Here is a 21,338-nt window from a genome sequence, read left to right on the forward strand (position 1 = left end):
GCAGTTTTCTTTTCTTGTGTTATCTTTATCCAGCTTTCATATAAGGCCTCATAGAATTAGTTATTGTTCCATTCTCTTCAATTTTTTTGGAAGAGTTTGAGCAGTTTGGTGTTAATTCTTGGAATGCTTGGTAAAATTCACCAATAAAGCCATCTGGTGCTGAACTTTTCTTTGTTGGAAGGTTTTTGATTACTGATTCAATCACTTGTTTTTGGTCTGTTGAGATCTTCTATTTCTTCTTGAGTCAATGTATGTAGTTTGTGTGTTTCTAGGAATTTGTCCACTTCATCTAGGTTATCCAATTTGTTGGGTACAGTTGTTCATAGAGTCCTCCTTATTTCCATGGGGTTGGTAGTAACCTCTCTTTCATTCTGATTTTAATTATTTGCATCCAGCCCTCGCCTCCCCACCACCTCAGCTCTGTTCTGCTCACCACTTCTCCTTTCTTGTCTCTATTTTTTTCAATGCCAACCTCGTGTCAGGTCTCCTGTTTCTTCAAGGAGGGAAGTTCCAAGCTGGGCTTGGGGGAGGGTCCGGGCTGGGGGTGAGGCCCAGTGGGCAGCGGGGCTCTGCCATGGGATTCAGAGGCCTCCTGGCAGCGGGTGCTGGCCAGGCTGGCACCAAGGCAGGTCTGGGTGCAAGTGCTGGGTCTGGGTGCTGGCCCTGGCCATCCAGGTTCTACTGGGACTTCACGATGCTCCTGTTCAAAGTGGGAAACCTCATCAATCCCCGTGGGCATCACCTTCTTCAAGGACCAGACCACAACACCCTGGATCGTGTTCTACATGGTTTCCCACACCTTTTTCCTTCTGGACCTGGTGCTCAATTTCCACATCGGCATTGTCATCAAGGACAACACGGAGAGCATGCTGTATCCTGAGAAGATTACGAGGAGTACCTGTGCTCCTGGTTCATGGTGGACTGCATCTTCATTGTGGGGAAGGGCATCGACTCTGAAGTCTACAAGACTGGTTCGTGCTCTGTGCCTAGTGCGCTTCCTCAGGATCCTCAGCCTCGCGCGGCTGCTGCGCCTATCGCGGCTCATCCGCCACATCCACTTGCGAAAGGAGGTGGGCGGCTCCGCGCAGGGCTGCGGTCGAGAAGCGCGGCTGCGGGTGCACTGGCTGCGGGTGAGGGGCGGGGTCGCGTAGGGCAGATGTGGACACACCCACGTCTCCACACCGATCCAGGTCTTACCTCTCGCCTGAGTCCGACTGGACTCGTGCCCCGCACCAGGGTTCACAGTGGACAGTGGTGGGGAGCGGGTGGAGGGTAGGACTGGGGACGGGGCCATACCGGGAGCTGAGGAGGTTCTGGGGCAGGGAGTGGGAGGCCTGCCTCGTGGGACGGGCTTGGGGGCAGGGGGGCAGGGGCACAATCTGGCAGGGGAAGGGAGGGCGTTGCGGGCATTTCAATAAGAGGAAAGACAGCGGCGCCCCCTAAGAGCTGGGGCCACATGGGCCACGTAAGACCCCACGGGCTCCAGGGAAGAAGTGAGGGGGTCCGGGGAAGGAATGGTCCTGGGAAGGGCAGGAAGTGGGCTCCTGTTCCTTAGGACAGACTTGGGCCGCGGGGTGGCGGAGAAGGGCCCGGGGCCTCGTGCTTGCCGGGGTGGGGCGAGGCGAGCAGGGGCTGGGCTGGGGGCTGGTCGGGGGCAGGGTCTCGGGCATCCCGTAGGCGCCTTCCAGGAGAGGAGCGGAGCGGCCTGGGGTTCCGGGGCTTCGGGCCGCCCACGGGAGCTCCCGAGGGTGCAGAGGAGCAGTCGGGGGTCTGCAGGATCCTTACGCCTGCGCCCACAGATCTTTCACCTGACCTACGACCTGGCGCCCTCACCTGCTTGATTTTCTTGCCGCGCCATTGGGGCGGCTGCCTGCAGTTCCTGTTGCCCGTACTGCAGGACTTCCCGCGCGTCTGCTGGGTCTCCATCAACCGCATGGTGGTGAGCACCCCCGCCGGGCCCCCAGAGCCAACACCCCTGCGCCATTCCAGTGTGACTCTCTCCAGTGTCCGTCACTGTTCAGAGTTTCCCTTGCAATGGATTCCCTCTGGTATTCATAAAGCACATTTAAGAGGAAAACTTATACTGGGACCCTCAAATGGGAAAGGGGCAACCTGTGACTTCCGAGAGCAAAATGACCCAATGGCCCACCGCGGGGACCCTGACGCGGCCTGCCAGATAGGGCGCCGCTGCGAGCCCCTCTCCCCGCCCAGGGCACGTGCAGCTGGAGCACGCCGGTGGGCCGAGGGGCCGCCTGGCTGAGGGGCTCGCTGTCCTGCAGACATCCCCACGCTCGGGCCCAGCGACCCCCTTCCCCAGCAGGGTCAGGTGGGGACTCGCGTCCAGGGTTTTCTGTCCGTCTCTCCCTGCCCTGGCCCCTCTAGTCTGCCTGGTGTCCCGAGGCCCCTGGAACTTCCACGCCATCTTAACCCTGGAGATATGTGGGCCAGAAGCTGCAAAGGGGTGGGAGCCCCTGAGTCCCCTCCTGGCCTCAGCACCACCCCCCACCCCCCACCCCCCACCCGCCGTGTGAAATGGGGAGAGGCAACTTCAGACCCTTCCCTGCTGCTTTCTTGCCGTGACCTATTAGCAAGTCCCACCATGTTCCCGAGCCTCAGCTTCCTCACTGGGAAGATGGGGCTGACCACAGCAGCCGCCCAGGGTGGTTGTCTGGCAGCCAGCTGGTTTTTCTTGATTGTCTCCGTGCCCAGGGAACTCATCACCTGGGGCGCCTGGGGGTGGGTGGGCAGGCAGTCGAGGCTTAGGACTGCCTCCTGCAAGTTGATGGGTCTCTTGGTTTTAGCGTTTTGTTATTGATTTCTAATATAATTCCACTGTGGTCTGAGAACACATTCTGTGTGATTTCAATCCTTTTAAGTTTATTGATTCTTGTTTGTTGTATAGCCCACAGTATGGTCTATCTTAATGCTTCATTGCAATTGAAAATATTTGGTTATTACATAGTTGTTGCATGTAGTGTTACATACATTTCATTTAGGTGTAATTGGTTAATGTTTTTCAGTTCTTCTATATCCTTAATGGCTTTTTTTTTTAACTTCTTTTATCAATTGCTGAGAAGAAAATGTTAAAATCTCCAACTATGATTTTGGATTTATCTATCTCTCCTTTTAGTTTGGTCAATTTTTGCTTCATGTATTTTGGAACTCTGTTGCAGGGCACATACACATTTAGGATTGTTATGCCTTCCTGAAGAAATAACCTTTTTATCATTTATGAAATGCCAGGTTATTAGGTCTGGTGATACTTCTTGCCTTGAAGTTGACTTTGTCTGATACTAACATAGCCACACCAGCTTGCATAGTATATCTTGTCCCATTGGTTTTTGTTTTTTTTTTTTCAATCTGTCTGTGATTTTAAAATGTGTTTCTTTTAAGCAGCATATAGTTGGATCTTGTTATTTTTGTTTAAATTCAGCTTTACAATACCTTCCTTTTAATTGGGGTGTTCAGTCTATATTCATTATCTTTATTGATCTTGTTGGGTTTAAGTCTACTTCTTGCTATTTGTTTTATCTTTGTTTGTGTTCTTGATTCCTTTGTAGCCCTTTTTTGGATTAATGAGTAATTTTAGTATTTAATTTTATCTCTTCTGTTGATTACTTCTATACCTGTTTGATTTAAGTTTTAAGAGATAATTTTAGGGATTGAATATGCTTCCTAAATTTAGAACAGTCCATCTTAAATTATTATACCACTTCAGGCCCAATGTAATAACCTTAAAACAGAATAATTTCATTTACTCTATTCCAGTATTTTTGCTATTTTTCCTATCTTTTACCTCTACATATGTTAAATGCCACAGTGCATTTTTGTTTTTGCTTTATAACACAAAATTTTAAAGTAAATTAATAAAAATATTATATATTTACCCACACATTTACCATCCCTTCTTAAGTCCTTTTTGTAGATTTGGGTTTCTATCTGGGATCAATTCCGTTTAGCATGAATAATTTTTTTGGTATTTCTTGTAGCATGAGTCTACTGGTAGCAAATTCTCTCAGCAACAATTTTATTAGCTTTTACTTGTCTGACAATATATTTATTTCACCTTGATTTTTAAAAAATATTTTCCTGTATATAGAAGTCTAGCATGACAGATTTGTTTTTCTTTCTGCACTTTTAAAACATTATTGCACTGTCTGCAGTCTTCCACTGTTTCTGATTAGAAGTCAGATACCATTTTTATTGTTGTTCACTTAAATATAAATGTATTGAGTGTTTTCTCTCTGGCTGTTTTAAAAATTTTTTTATTTTTGGTCATAAGTTTGGACTATGATGTGCCTTTCTGTAGTCTGTATTTATCCTGGTTTGTGTTCACTGTGGCTATTGGGTCTGTGGTTTGATGCCTTTCATCAATTTTGGAAATTTTTCATTTATCATCTCTGCATATTTCTTCTGTACCTTTCCTCTCCTCTCAATCTGGTACTCCAACTATACACATGTTCATTTATTTGATATCATCCCACAGATAATGGAGGCTCTTTTAGAAATATATATATATATATATATATATATATATATATATATATATATAATATAATATAAAATTTCCCATTTTAACCATTTTAAGTGTACAATTCAATGGCATTAATCACATTCATAATGTTGTCTTACCATCAATACCATCTATTACCAAAACATTTTCATCATCCAAAACAGAAATTCTGTACTCATTAAGCAGTAACTCTTCATTTCCCTTCCTCCAGCCCCTGGTAACCTCTAATCTACTTGCTTATTCTAGATGTTTCATACAGTTGAAATCACACAATGTTTGTTATTTTGTGCCTGGCTTTTTTTTTTTTTCTTTTTTCACAGTGTAGTGTTTTCAAAATTCTTCCACGTTGTAGCATGCCTCAAAACTTCATTCCTTTATACAGCTGAATTATTCCATTGTGTGTATATACTACATTTTATTTGTTCATCTGTCAGTGGATACATGGGTTGTTTTCACCTTTTGGCTATAGTGAATAATGCTGTGATGAACATTGGTGTACAGGTATTTGTTTGAGTACTGCTGTCAGTTCTTTGGGGTATATACTGTTCCCGTTTGCTAATGCTGCCGAGATGCAAAACACCAGAAATGAATTGGCTTTTATAAAAGGGGTTTATTTGGTTACACAGTTACAGTCTCAAGGCCATAAAGTGTCCAAGGTAATGCATCAACAATCGGGTACCTTCACTGGAGGATGGCCAATGGCGTCCAGAAAACCTTTGTTAGCTGGGAAGGCGTGTGGCTGGCATCTGCTCCAGAGGTCTGGTTTCAAAATGGCTTTCTCCCAGGACGTTCCTCTCAAGGCTTCAGCTTCTCTCCAAAATGCCACTCTTAGTTACTCTTGGGGCGTTTGTCCTCTCTTAACTTCTCCGGAGCAAAAGTCTGCTTCAAAGGCTGTCTCCAAAATGTCTCTGTAAGCTGCAGCTCCACTCTCAGCTCCTGTACATTCTTCACAGTGTCCCTCCTGGCTGTAGCAAGCTCACTCCTTCTGTCTGAGTTTATATAGTGCTCCAGTAATCAAGGCCCATGCTGAATGTGTGGGGCCACACCTCTATGGAAATTATCCAGTGAAAGATCTTACCCACAGTTGAGTGATCACATCTCCACGGAAACATCCAATCAAAAGTCTCCAACCCAATCAACACCAATACCTTTCCCGCCCACACAAGACTGCATCAAAGATAATGGTATTTTGGGGGACATAATACATCCAAACCAGCACATATACCTTACAGTGGAATTGCTGGGTCATCTGGTCAATTCTATGTTTAAATTTCTGAGGAACCACCAAACTGTTTTCCATAGTGGGGGCACCATTTTGCATTTCTACCAGTAAGGCATGAGGGTTCTAATTTCTCCACATCCTTGCTGTTTTTATTTTCATTGATTTTTTTTTCTTGTACTTCAAGTTTGGTAATGACATGTCTTTGCATTAACTTACTTTTCTTCTGTTGTGTCATCTGCTGTTTAGTCCATGAAGTGAATTTTTAATTTCAGATATTTTATTTTTCAATTCTAGAATTTTCATATGGTTTGTTTTTAGAGTTTACCTTTCTATATTGAGATTCTCCAACTGATCAACATTCTGTCCAACTTTTCTTGTAAATTCTTTAACATATTAATACTAGCTGTTTTAAAATTCCTGTCTAATTACAACATCTGAGTCATCTGGGAATCTCCTTCTGTTGATTCATTATTCCCTTATTATGGATAACATTTTCTGCTTTTAAAAATGTCTAGTAGTTGTATAAAAATGTAGCTTATGAGGGGTGACAATGGGATTGGGAAAGCCATAAGGACCAAACACCACTTTGTCTAGTTTATGGATGGATGTGTAGAAAAGTAGGGGAAGGAAACAAACAGACAAAGGTACCCAGTGTTCTTTTTTGCTTCAATTGCTCTTTTTCACTCTGGTTATTATTCTTGTTATTTTTGTGTGTGTGCTAATGAAGGTGTCAGGGATTGATTTAGGTGACGAATGTACAGCTATGTGGTGGTACTGTAAACAATCGAGGGTACAATTTGTTTTGTATGACTGCGTGGTGTGTGAATATATCTCAATAAAATGATGATTAAAAAAAAAAAAAAAAAAAAAAAAAAAAAAAAAAAGAACCAAGGGTGTAAAACTCCTCTAAGAAAATGTAGGGAAGCATCTTCAGGATCTTGTTCTGAGCAATGGTTTCTTGAATTGATTCTGGTGCTGAATGCACAGCTCTATGATGCTGCTATGAATAATTGTACACTGTGGATGACTGTAGGGTGTGTGAGTATATCTCAATAAAACTACAATAAAAATTAAAATAAAATGGGTGGAGGAGGGGAATGGGATGTTTTGGATGTTCTTTTTATTTTAATATTTATTTTACTGTTGGGGTAATGAAAATATTCAAATATTGATTGTGGTGATGAATGCACAACTATATGAAGATATTGTGAACAACTGATTGTATATTTTGGAGGACCGTATGTTATGTGAATATATGTCAATAAAATTGCAAAAAACCAAAAAAAAAAAAAAAAAAAAAATGTCTAGTAATTTAAAATTTTGTCTTATAAATTGCAGAAGATATATTGTAGAGACTCTGTATTATATTATTTTCCTTTAAAGAGTGTTCAGTTTTAATCTGAGAGTCAGTTAAATTACTGGTGGACCATCTTAATTCTATGAAGACCTTGTTTGAGTGAATCTATTGAAATTGACTCAGACTTGGGATGTGGTTCTTCCTTCTAAGGCATGGTCCTTCTGGGGTTTCACTGGAAAGGCTGAAATGTTACCAAGTCTTATCTAACTTGTCTGGCCTTGAACTCACTCCAGATGTTCTCTCCCCAGCAGCTTTGAAGCATCTCAGCTCCTGTTGTCATCCAACTGCTGCTTTCTGCTGAGTTCTTTGGAGTGTTGCCTTGTACATGCATAACTTAGGAGTCAGCCAAGGATTGGATGGAAGGGTGTAGTGCAGATTTTGGGGAGCTCCCTCCAGTCTGGGATTTCCTCCCTTGTTTTCTAGCTGCTTTGGCAGTTCCAAACTCCAAAATATGTCTCCTCAGCCCAGTAAGACTGCTGCTTTTGACCAAATTCTGTTCCCCTTTGGAATGTGTCCTTAGTGGAAAAGCTGGTTAAATATAGAATTACATAGTTTGCGTTTCTTCTTTCTAGGATTTTCTTTCCCATTTCTGCCTGCTTTTGGTTATTCTCCAGTGCCATTATACATTTGTTTTAAAATTTTCGGTTAGAGTTTATAATTGTTATAAATAAGAGGGTTAGTTTGATACAGCCTACGTAGCTTTTATTAGAACAGAGACCCTGATAGTTTTTTTTTTTTAATGGTGGAAATAGGAGTAACTTTTATTTTCTTAATCATACTTTTATATATTTTCTACAGTATAGATTACTTTTAGAATCAGAAAAAAGTATATAATATTAAAACAACATTAAGCAGAAGGAAAAGATAGACCACCTCAAGAATAATGCAGTCCTTTAAATTTCTATTTAAAATCTGAAGATGCATCTAGCTGGAAGATAAAAATATGTAAAGAAGGAAAATAGTAAGAAAGGCTTTAGAGTGTATGGAACATTTAGAGTAAATGGAAAGAAATATTTTTATCTCAGTTTTAAACAGATAGTAAGTAGGAAAATTCTATATACCAGACAGCCAAATTGGACACAAACTATGAAAGACTGCAGGGTAAAAGATAAGCATACAAAAGCTCCCTTCCAATGGCAAAGTGATGGTGAAAGAAAACTATGAGGAGGGATAGAGCCACAGACAGAAAAGTCAAGCCTCACCTGCTTTTCAACTATCTACTTCAAAAAATATAAATTTCTAGGGTCCAGACTAATTTAGTTTCCTTCAACTCATTTTGTTTCTCTTCTAATTCCTATTTTGATTTGGACTATTAAAATGCAATGAAAATACATATGCACAAGGAATTATCCATATCTTCTTAAAAACTCCCTCCCATAAATTTTTTTCAAAGCATTTGGTCATTCTATCACCTTGGTTGTTGCCAATATCTTTAATCAAACATACAAACATGCAGAAAGGTGCTTGACATAGCCAGCGTACAGAAAACGGGCATTCATTGGTATCACTTGGCTACTCCTTAATCACAAGCACCCCACCTACAAAGGTTTCGCTTTCTTTTGTTTCAAACTAACTTGCATAGTTGTTGTTTATTGTGTTTTTCTGATTTTCAAAGAAATATATGCTCATTATAAAAAAATGAAGAAAAATTTAAAAAGAAACAAAAATCGTCTGTAATCTCAAAGCCCAAAAAGAACCCCCTGAAGCATGTTTGATAAAATCTTCTCCAATCTGTCTTGTGTGTCTCTGTGTGTGCATATGTGGTTTTTTTTAAACACATACATCTATGCCCAATTTATTTTTTTAAATTCAGTTTTGTTGAGATATATTCACATACCGTACAGTCATCCAAAGTGTACAATCAGTTGTTCACAGTACCATCACATAGTTGTGCATTCATCACCACAATCAATTTTTTGAACATTTTCATTACTCCAAAAAATAAAAATAAAGATAAAAATAAAAGTAAAAAGGAACATTCAAAACATCCCATCCTCCCCTCCCCATTATTCCCAACTGATTTTTTTTCATTTCTCTTCCCCATTTTTTTATTATTAAGATTGTTCACATACCATACAATTATCCAAAGATCCAAAGTGTATGATCATTTGCTGACAGTACCATCATACAGCTGTGCATCCATCACCACAGTTAATTTTTTTCAGTTTTTAGAATATTTTCATTACTCCAGAAAAGAAATAAAGACAAAAAAAAAGGAAACTCAAATCCTCCCATACCCCTAACCAACCCCCTCCATTATTGATTCATAGTATTGGTATAGTACATTTGTTATTGTTGATGAAAGAACGTTAAAATACTAACTATAGTTTATAGTTTGTAATAGGTATATATTTTTTCCTATATGTCCCTCTATTATTAACTTCTAGTTATAGTGTCGTACATTTGTTCTAGTTCATGAAAGAGATTTCTAATATTTGTACAGTTAATCATGGACATTGTCCACCACAAGATTCACTGTTTTATACATTCCCATCTTTTAACCTCCAACTTTCCTTCTGGTGACATATGTGACTCTGAACTTCCCCTTTCCACCACATTCACACACTATTCAGCACTGTTAGTTATTCTCACAACATGCTACCATCACCTCTGTCCATTTCCAAACGTTTAAGTTCACCCTAGTTGAACATTCTGCTCATAGTAAGTAACTGCTCCCCATTCTTTAGCCTCTTTCTATATCCTGGTAACTTATATTTCATGTCTATGTGTTTACATACTATAATTAGTTCATATCAGTGAGAGCCTGCAATATTTGTCCTTATGTGTCTGTCTTATTTCACTCAATATAGTGCCCTCAAGTTTTCTTCATCAACCCATTTTTTTAAGATGGCTTTGTTCACACACCACACATTCTGTCCTAAGTAAACAATCGATGGTTCCCTGTATAGTCATGTATTTATGTATTCACCACCATTGCCACTATCTATATAAGGACATCTCTATTTCTTCCACAAAGAAGGAGGAAGAGTCAAAGAAGGTAGACAAAAGAAAAAGAAAAAAGAAAGAGAAAAAAATAAAAACATGACAGCTAGGAAGCAACAAAAGGAAAGATAACATTAAACTGAAGTAGAATAGAGTCAGACAACATCACCAATGCCAAGAAGTCCCATGCCCCTCCCTTATGTCTCCCTCTTATATGCATTTAGCGTTTGTTTATTGCCTTTGTTATAATACAATGATTCTATTAATTATAGTCTCTAGTTTTCATTGATTGTATTCCTCTTTCAACCATACTCATAGTCATCTTTGTTTGGTATACTTACATTGCTGTGCTACTATCACCCAAAATTGTGCTCTAAACCTCTCATTGCTGTCTTTTCTGATCTGTCTGTAGTTCTCCCTTTATATTTCCTGTAGAGCAGGTATCTTGTTCACAAACTGTCATTGTTTATTTGTCAGAGAATATTTTAAGCCCTCATATTTGAAGGACAGTTTTGCCAGATATAGGATTCTTGGTTGGTGGTTTTTCTCTTCCAGTATCTTAAATATATCACCACACTTCCTCCTTACCTCCATGGTTTCTACAGAGAAATCCGCACATAGTCTTATCAAGCTTCCTTTGTATGTGATGAATTGCTTTTCTCTTGCTGCTTTCAGGATTTTCTCTTTATCTTTGACATTTGATAATCTGATTATTAAGTGTCTTGCTGTGGGCCTATTCAGATCTATTCTGTTTGGGGTACGCTGCACTTCTTGGATCTGTAATTTTATGTCTTTCATAAAAGATGAAAAATTTTCATTGGTTATTTCCTCTATTATTGCTTCTGCCCCTTTTCCCTTGTCTTCTCCTTCTGGGACACCTATGACACATATATTTCTGCATTTCATGTTGTCATTCAGTTCCCTGAGACATTGCTCATATTTTTCCATTCTTTTCCCTATCTGTTCTTTTGTGTGTAGGCTTTCAGGTGTCTTGTTCTCCAGTTCCTGAGTGTTTTCTTCTGCCTTTTGAGATCTGCTGTTGTATGTCTCCATTGTGTCTTTCATCTCTTATGTTGTGCCTTTCATTTCCATAGATACTGCCAGTTGTTTTTTTAAACTTTTGATTTTTACCTTCCATACACCCAGTTTTATCATTATACACTTCATCCACTTCCTCTTTCCTTCTGGGGGGAGAATTATACTTCCTTGCTTCATTGAAGACAGTATTGGCCATGTGATTTTTTTAAAATTCCTGGAGGGCTGCTAAGGTGTGGGAAAAAAGCTGGGGGATATCATCGTCATCCAAGTCACTCATTTCACAAAATGTCGAGAACCCGTTATCACCTCCTGGGCCCATGGGCAGCGAAAAGGAAGACACTCATTTTCGTGCGCCGACCATTCACTCCCCTGATAGTTTTTAACCACTGTAGATGATTTATTCTACCTGGTTTCCTAAAGAATTATTTCTTTATTCTTGAAATTTAATAACTTAATCAGGATTTATCTTGTTGAGCATTCTGTATCAAAATTTCCCAGGATATTATGTACTCTTTTGATCTGGAGATCATGTTTCTTTTCCCCATTTTAGGAAATTTTCCTGTGTTATATCTTTGATTGCTCCTGTTTTATTTGTTAAGTTTTGAGAACCAGTTATCTTTATGTTGAGTTTTCTTTGTGTGTCTTCTATTTGTATTAGAATTTCTTATGTTGCTTTATTTCCTTGTATTTTTCATTTCTTTCCAATGGATTATCTTAAGTCCCTCATTTACATCAGTAATTATAATTCAATTTTCAGCCTGTGGTAGATTGTATTGCCCAACATCCACTTCCTCTTTCCTCCTGGGGGGAGAATTATACTTCCTTGCTTCATTGAAGAGAGTATTGGCCATGTGATTTTTTTTTGACCAATGAAATGTGAGAAGAGTGACCTGCTTCACTTCTAGGCAGAAGCTTTAAGAGCCAGTCGATGTTTCACCTACATGTTTGATGACCAGCAATTTTACATATGGAGACTACTCCATAAGCCTGGGTTCCAGAGTGAATATTTCATGGAGCAGATCCCCAGCTGACCTTCACTGGACATGTGGTATGAGCAAGAAATCAACCATTATTGTTCTAAGCCACTGAAATTTTGAGGTTGTTTGTTACCATGTTATAACCCAGCCCATCCTAATTTATATACAGCACCTCTCTCTTCTCTTGGATCCTATAACATCCCACCTCTTCTCTTCCTCAGTGCTTGCTTAGTTGTTTGAAAGTTTGGAGAGGAATCTTGGGGTAGAGTGGTGAAGGCACGGTTCACTTGTCCACAGCTGTTTATATCTGATCTTCTGAGAGTGCATCATAGTCCTACCATGTTGTGCTGGTTTGGGTGTATTATGTCCCACAAAACACCATGTTCTTTGATGCAATCTTGTGGGGCAGATGTATTAGTGTTGATTAGGTTGAAATCTGTTGGTTCAGTGTTTCCATGGAGATGTGACTCAATCAACTGTGGGTGAGACCTTTCATTGGATTTTTCTATGGAGATGTTGCCCCACTCATTCAGGATGAGTCTTTATTGGATCACTGGAGTACTTTAAAAAGAGCTACACATGCCCAGACGCAGAGCAGCTGTGAGTAACAATTTGGAGAGCAACTGAGAGTGACATTTTGAAGAAGAGCTGCAGCTAAGAGAGGATAAAACTCCCCAAGAGCAACATTTTGGAGAACGCCATTTTGAAACGCAACCTGGGAGCAAGCAGATGCCAGCCATGTGCCTTCCCAGCTAACAGAGGTTTTCCGGACGCCAAGGGCCATCCTTCAGTGAAGGTACCTATTGTTGATGCCTTACCTTGGACACTTTATGGCCTTAAGCCTGTAACTTTGTAACCAAAAAACCTCCTTTATAAAAGCCAATCTGTTTCTGGTATTTTGCTTAATGGCAGCATTTACAGACTGGAACACATGTTCTTCAGGGCATGAGCTTGGTTCCCTCCTATGTCCACCTTCTACAAAGAAATTGCTTCTCATCTGGAGCTGCATTAGGATTGAACTGCTCCTAGAAGACCCATACCTCATCTCTCAGGTATTTCAGAAACTGTACCCTCTATCCACCCCCCAGCTGTCAGAGCAGGACTTCAAGTTCATCTGAGCAACACAAGAAGCCAATAAGCTTTAGAAATGTGTGCATTTCCTTAAATCTACTTCCAGCTAAAGGATAAAGGGAAGGGGCTTGGACTGGGAACCGGGATTATGGCTCTGCTATTAATCAGAACTGGACTGGGCTTCAGTATTTGATTTGGAGACAGTGGCATAGAGCCATCATCAGGTCAGAGCAGGGGCAGTAGGCAGAGGGAGAGGCCCCTACTGAAACCATTTCCCAGGAAGAGAGGAGCCAGAGGGGTATGAGTCCTTGAATTAAGTTACACCAGACCAGGTTAGATCTTTACTGGGGACAGAAGACACACAATGCCCCCTCTTGCTGGCCCGTAGGGGTTGATGATCTCAATGTCGAACTGCAAGTGAGTGGCTTTGAGAGAAAAGTGGAAGGTCTGGCGAGTGTGGCATTGCCAGTGGTCCTGGATGATGTAGATGGCATTGAGCACTTGGCAGTATTGCCAGTCAATGCGCCACATACAGACCAAAGACTGCCCTCTCTTGCTGTGTGCCCATCTCTTCACTAGGTGCCTTGCCATCATCTACCACCAGCAGTCAGTCCAAAATGATCCAGGTCCCGAGGGCCATATGCATGTCCAACAGACCAGGGTCCCACACCAGCAGGCCTGTATCTTGGTTTCCCTTGCCTTTTTTTATGCTTTTTCCTAGGAAGAGATAAGAGAAGCCATTCAGGGAATGCCCTGATACCCTTCTCAGCCCCAGGATCTTCCTGGAAGGAGTCTGGATTTTTCCAGTCAGCCCTTCCTCAGAGAGCTCAGGGGAGTTTTCAGGACACTGACTTGGAGCCAGGAGACCTGGGTGGTGACCACCTTTCCCACTTTGGGCACATCACCTTATTTTATTGAGTTTTCCTCCCTGTGTTTTCTACCTTTTGGGTAAGTGGTTCTGGAGGACACTGTATGAGTGTGAGGAATTTCCTTGGGCCAGCCTTCATAACTGTAGGTCACATCTCTTCTCCCTAGACTACTCTTATTTTCCCTGCTCTGTTACGGCTAACTTTGCCAGTTCCAGCCCAAGGCTTGTGGCTTCCCATATGCTGCACACAGGATTCACCCAGAAGGCTTTGTGCCTTTCTTATCTTTTCCTCACATTCTCTTTTCTTGATCCTTACCCATTTACTCTCATTTCCTCACCACATATATCTAGTATAGATCTTCTGTATCCAGCTCCTTCTAATTCCTTGTCTTGTCCCCACTCCTATCCGTTGTTCACACTTTGCTAGATCTTCTGCCCATCCTTCATTCTCCATCTCTTATCTGAAACATACCCCCTAGTTCTGGGAAGGAGAGGATGAGAGGGAGTGGGGAACACATGGCCACTATTGAGCTATTTCCTACTCCTGGAAGTCTCCATGTCTAAAAAAAAGACTCAGTTCTATGCCTTGGGATTCCAAGGATGCATACTTCAGTAGTTCAGATTTTATTCATCTCCATGGAGCTGCCATGAATCTTTTATTTCTGCTTCAATAGATGCATTTACCTTCTCCTGCTGCCATAGGATGTGTCTTTAGTGTCCTCAATTCTAATCATAATGCAAAGACCACTTTCATTAGTCGTTACATGGATGAGTAGAAGACATGCTGTTTTACTCCCTATAGCATACTATCCTATCTCAGGACTTAAGAAGGCATATGATATCCCTCCTCTTGACGAAACCACTTTGGTGGATCTGGCCATGGTTCTGCATGAAAGCCAACACTCATGTGGTTGCTGAGAATCCTGAAAAAGGCAGGAAGGAAAGAAGACGTAATCTATGAGATCATAATCATGACTGTGACACAGAGTTGAGTTTCCTAGAATGAGTTCCATGGAGCATGATGTAATAACTATCCATTTCCCTTTAACCAGATATGAACTGGAAACCAAGATGGAAATACAGGGCCTCTGAGTCCCATCCCACACCAGCTTCCTTTTCTCTTATGGCCCAATCACAATCTACTTGTCAGCCACTTGGGAGCCATAATTCCTCTCTTGGGCCTTCTCAGGCTCAGGTCTATCCTGTCTTCTCTTACTCTGGGTTTCTTGACTTCCATCGTTTCTTTTTCCTTCTTTAGCTGCCAGCATCCTCTCAGTATTGTGTCCTTGCTGCTTCTCACGCAAGCCCACAAGCACTGGAGCAGAACTGGGAATACAGGTTTTTAGTTACATTTATACTGTAAATGAATGACTTTTCTGTTTTCTGGATTTTGTCCACTGGTGATTGTACCCCTAGCTTGGTGATTCTCTAGAAGGACTCAAAGTACTAAGCATCAAGACATACTCATGATTAAGATTTATTCCAGAAAAAGGATAGAAAGCAAAATCAGTAAAGGGAAAGGATGCACGGATTGAAGGAAACCAGGCACAAGCTTCCGAGAGTCTTCCCCCGGTGGAACTACTCAGAACATGGTTAATTCCTCCAGCAATGGTTGGTACAACATGTGTGAAATGTTGACTTCTAGGAAGACTGCCTAAACCTAGGAGTCCAGGCTTCTTATTATGGGTCAGTCAAGTCACATAGTCATCCTCTGCCTAGCATATACCAAAATTCTAGACTCAAAAGGAAATCAGGTATTCAGTATAAACCACCTTGCTTGTTTATAACAGTTTAGGCACAGTAAAACACCCTCATCAGACTTGTGGAAACAGTACTTCAATCCAGGTTCCCAGATGCCAACCAAAGGCTAGTCTTACAAGCAGGTTCTTTTAAAGACAACATTTCTAGACCTGCTAAATTAACTCTTTTCTGCACAACTGGGAATAAAAGGAACAACACAGGAGAGGTGCCAAACATACAGTATTCATGTAGTGTGCATCGCAGGACCCTGGGTTATTAGTCACCTTAATATGGAAGCAGGACTGGGGCCTGCTTTATTACCTCATGGCTGGTGCCTCCATTGCCTTCCAGAGGAAGCCAGCCCATCACAAGATAATCCTGAGATCAACTCAGCCAGCAGCAGGGAGAGGTACAAGGACTTCCTTGATGACTAGGTTCTCCTGGACTTTTATGTGCCTATCTCTGGGTCCACCATAGGCTTAGACATGGGTCGTGGCTTTCATGAGATAGTCATGAGGAAGTTCTGCTATTTTCCCATTGGCTTCAAGGAAAACAGTGTCACACAGACTAGGTTGCATGATGGGGTCAGTTGCATGATCAATGATATGTTGGAATGTTCTGGAATAAAGTAATGGAATTGCAGGAAGACTGGCATTCCAGAGACCTGAATTGGATGGGATGCTGTTCTAGAGCTCAGCATTTTGTGGACCTACTCCAGGATGGGTCTTTTTCTTTTTTCATTCAATTTTATTGAGATATAGTCATGTACCGTGCAGTCATCCATGGGGTACAATCAGTTTTTCACAGTATCTTTATATAGTTGTGCATTCATCACCACAATCAATTTTTGAACATTTTTGTTACCACACATAAAAAAGAATAAGAATAAAAGTTAAGGTAAAAAAGAACACCCACAACATCCCATCCCTCCCATCACTCCCTATTATTCATTTACTTTTTGTCCTCATTTTTCTATTCATGTGTCTATACACTGCCTAAAGGGAGAGGGAGCCACAAAGTTTTCACAGTCACACAGTGTAAGCTACATGGTTATACAATAGTCTTCAAGAATAAAGGCTACTGGGTTGCAGTTCAGCAGTTTCAGGTGTTTCCTTCTAGCTGTTCCAATACACTAAAAACTAAAAAGGGATATCTGTATAACCCATAAGAATAACCTCCAGAATGACCTCTCAAATCCATTTGAAATCTCTCAGTCACTTTACTTTATTTTGTTTCATTTCTCTTCCCCCTTTTGGTCCAAGAAGGCTTTCTCAATCCCACAACGTCAGAGCCAAGCTCATCCCTGCGAGTCATGTCCCACATTGCCAGGGAGATTTACACCTCTGGAAGTCATGTCCCAAGTTGGGAGAAGGGCAGTGAGTTCACCTGTGGAGTAGGCTTAGAGAGAGAGGCCACCTGTGAACAACAAAAGAGGTTCTCTGGGGAGTGACTCTTAGGCATTTTCATGTAGGCTTAGCCTCTCCTTTGCAGTGACAAACTTCATAAGGGCAAACCCCAGGATAGAGGGCTCGGCCTTCCAAACTGGTAGCTCCCAATGCTTTTGAGAATATCATTAATTCCACAGGTGGGGAAACTTAATATTTCCACATTTTCCTCCAGTCCCTCAAGGGGACTTTGTAAATACATTTTTTTTATCTTCATTTTATTGAGATATATTCACATACCACGCAGTCATACAAAACAAATCGTACTTTCGATTGTTTACAGTACCATTACATAGTTGTACATTCATCACCTAAATCAATCCCTGACACCTTCATTAGCACACACACAAAAATAACAAGAATAATAATTAGAGTGAAAAAGAGCAATTGAAGGAAAAAAGAACACTGGGTACCTTTGTCTGTCTGTTTCCTTCCCCTATTTTTCTACTCATCCATCCATAAACTAGACAAAGTGGAGTGTGGTCCTTATGGCTTTCCCAATCCCATTGTCATCCCTCATAAGCTACATTTTTATACAACTGTCTTCGAGATACATGGGTTCTGGGTTGTAGTTTGATAGATTCAGGTATCCACCACCAGCTACCCCAATTCTTTAGAACCTAAAAAGGGTTGTCTAAAGTGTGCATAAGAGTGCCCACCAGAGTGACCTCTCGGCTCCTTTTGGAATCTCTCTGCCACTGAAGCTTATTTCATTTCCTTTCACATCCCCCTTTTGGTCAAGAAGATGTTCTCCGTCCCACGATGCCAGGTCTACATTCCTCCCCAGGAGTCATATTCCACGTTGCCAGGGAGATTCACTCCCCTGGGTGTCTGATCCCACGTAGGGGGGAGAGCAGTGATTTCACCTTTCAAGTTCGCTTAGCCAGAGAGACAGGGCCACATCTGAGCAACAAAGAGGCATTCGGGAGGAGGCTCTTAGGCACAACCATAGGGAGGCCTAGCCTCTCCTTTGCAGCAACCGTCTTCCCAAGGGTAAAACCTATGGTAGAGGGCTCAACCCATCACACCACCAGTCCCCTATGTCTGTGGTCATGTTAGCAACCATCGAGGTGGGGTAGGCCAGTACCCCTGCATTCTCCACAGGCTCCTCAAGGGGGCACTACATCTTTTTTTTTCCTTGTTTTTCTTTTTTTTTTTTTAACTTTCCCTTCTTTTTAAATCAACTGTATGAAAAAAAAGTTAAAAAGAAAACAAACATACAATAAAAGAACATTTCAAAGAGACCATAACAAGGGAGTAAGAAAAAGACAACTAACCTAAGATAACTGCTTAACTTCCAACCTGTTCCTACTTTACCCCAAGAAAGTTACCTAATATAGCAACATTTCTGTGAACTTGCTCCTACTGTATCCATCAGAAATTAACAGACCATAGTCATTCCTGGGCATCCCCAGAACGTTAAATAGCTTATCTGTTCTTCTTGGATTATTGTTCCCCCTTCCTTAATTGCTCTCTACTGCTAGTTCCCCTACATTCTACATTATAAACCATTTGTTTTACATTTTTCAAAGTTCACATTAGTGGTAGCATATAATATTTCTCTTTTTGTGCCTGGCTTATTTCGCTCAGCATTATGTCTTCAAGGTTCATCCATGTTGTCATATGTTTCACGAGATCGTTCCTTCTTACTGCCGCGTAGTATTCCATCGTGTGTATATACCACATTTTATTTATCCACTCATCTGTTGAAGGACATTTGGGTTGTTTCCATCTCTTGGCAATTGTGAATAATGCTGCTATGAACATTGGCGTGCAGATATCTGTTCGTGTCACTGCTTTCCGATCTTCCGGGTATATACCGAGAAGTGCAATCGCTGGATCGAATGGCAGCTCTATATCTAGTTTTCTAAGGAACTGCCAGACTGACTTCCAGAGTGGCTGAACCATTATACAGTCCCACCAACAATGAATAAGAGTTCCAATTTCTCCACATCCCCTCCAGCATTTGTAGTTTCCTGTTTGTTTAATGGCAGCCATTCTAACCGGTGTTAGATGGTATCTCATTGTGGTCTTAATTTGCATCTCTCTAATAGCTAGTGAAGCTGAACATTTTTTCATGTGTTTCTTGGCCATTTGTATTTCCTCTTCAGAGAACTGTCTTTTCATATCTTTTGCCCATTTTATAATTGGGCTGTCTGTACTATTGTCATTGAGTTGTAGGATTTCTTTATACATGCAAGATATCAGTCTTTTGCAGATACATGGTTTCCAAAAATTTTTTCCCGTTGAGTTGGCTGCCTTTTTACGTTTTTGAGAAATTCCTTTGAGGTGCAGAAACTTCTAAGCTTGAGGAGTTCCCATTTATCTATTTTCTCTTTTGTTGCTTGTGCTTTGGGTGTAAAGTCTAGGAAGTGGCCGCCTAATACAAGGTCTTGAAGATGTTTTCCTACATTATCTTCTAGGAGTTTTATGGTACTTTCTTTTATATTGAGATCTTTGGTCCATTTTGAGTTAATTTTTGTGTAGGGGGTGAGGTAGGGGTCCTCTTTCATTCTTTTGGATATGGATATCCAACTCTCCCAGCCCCATTTGTTGAAAAGACCATTATGACTCAGTTCAGTGACTTTGGGGGCCTTATCAAAGATCAGTTGGCCATAGATCTGAGGGTCTATCTCTGAATTCTCAATTTGATTCCATTGATCTATATGTCTATCTTTGTGCCAGTACCATGCTGTTTTGGCAACTGTAGCTTTATAATAAGCTTCAAAATCAGGGAGTGTAAGTGCTCCCACTTCGTTTTTCTTTTTTAGAGTGTCTTTAGCAATTCGAGGGATCTTCCCTTTCCAAATAAATTTGATAACTAGCTTTTCCAAGTCTGCAAAGTAGGTTGTTGGAATTTTGATTGGGATTGCATTGAATCTGTAGCTGAGTTTGGGTAGAATTGACATCTTAATGACATTTAGCCTTCCTATCCATGAACATGGAATATTTTTCCATCTTTTAAGGTCCCCTTCTATTTCTTTTAGTAGAGTTATGTAGTTTTCTTTGTATAGGTCTTTTACATCTTTGGTTAAGTTTATTCCTAGGTACTTGATTTTTTTAGTTGCTATTGAAAATGGTATCTTTTTCTTGAGTGTCTCTTCAGTTTGTTCATTTCTAGCATATAGAAACATTACTGACTTACGTGCATTAATCTTGTATCCCGCTACTTTGCTAAATTTGTTTATTAGCTCTAGTAGCTGTATCGTCGATTTCTCAGGGTTTTCTAGATATCAGATCATATCATCTGCAAACAGTGACAGTTTTACTTCTTCTTTTCCAATTTGGATTCCTTTTATTTCTTTGTCTTGCCGGATTGCCCTGGCTAGCACTTCCAGCACAATGTTGAATAACAGTGGTGACAGCGGGCATCCTTGTCTTGTTCCTGATCTTAGAGGGAAGGCTTTCAGTCTCTCACCATTGAGTACTATGCTGGCTGTGGGTTTTTCATATATGCTCTTTATCATGTTGAGGAAGTTTCCTTCAATTCCTACCTTTTGAAGTGTTTTTATCAAAAAGGGATGTTGGATTTTGTCAAATGCTTTTTCAGCATCTATTGAGATGATCAATTGATTTTTCCCTTTTGACTTGTTAATGTGTTGTAATACATTGATTGATTTTCTTATGTTGAACCATCCTTGCATGCCTGGAATGAACCCCACTTGGTCATGGTGTATGATTTTTTTAATGTGTCTTTGGATTCGATTTGCAAGTATTTTGTTGAGGATTTTTGCATCTATATTCATTAGGGAGATTGGCCGGTAGTTTTCCTTTTTTGTAGCATCTTTGCCTGGTTTTGGTATTAGATTGATGTTAGCTTCATAAAATGAGTTAGGTAGTGTTCCATTTTCTTCAATGTTTTGAAAGAGTTTGAGTAAGATTGGTGTCAGTTCTTTCTGGAAAGTTTGGTAGAATTCCCCCTGTGAAGCCATCTGGCCCTGGGCATTTATTTGTGGGAAGATTTTTGATGACTGATTGGATCTCTTTGCTTGTGAAGGGTTGGTTGAGGTCTTCTATTTCTTCTCTGGTCAGTCTAGGTTGTTCATATGTTTCCAGGAAATTGTCCATTTCTTCTACATTATCCAGTTTGTTGCCATACAGTTGTTCATAATATCCTCTTATAATTTTTTTAATTTCTTCAGGATCTGCAGTTATGTCACCTTT

At 41.0% G+C, this 21,338-nt stretch overlaps 1 pseudogene; it reads left to right on the forward strand.

Annotated features, from left to right (window-relative positions):
* The first annotated feature begins 243 nt into the window (after positions 1-243).
* LOC119504805 overlaps positions 244-21,338 on the forward strand; it is a 91,675-nt pseudogene continuing 70,580 nt past the window's right edge.

The sequence above is a fragment of the Choloepus didactylus genome, chromosome 1 (assembly GCF_015220235.1).
Source record: "Choloepus didactylus isolate mChoDid1 chromosome 1, mChoDid1.pri, whole genome shotgun sequence".
NCBI classification, from domain to species: Eukaryota; Metazoa; Chordata; class Mammalia; order Pilosa; family Megalonychidae; genus Choloepus; species Choloepus didactylus.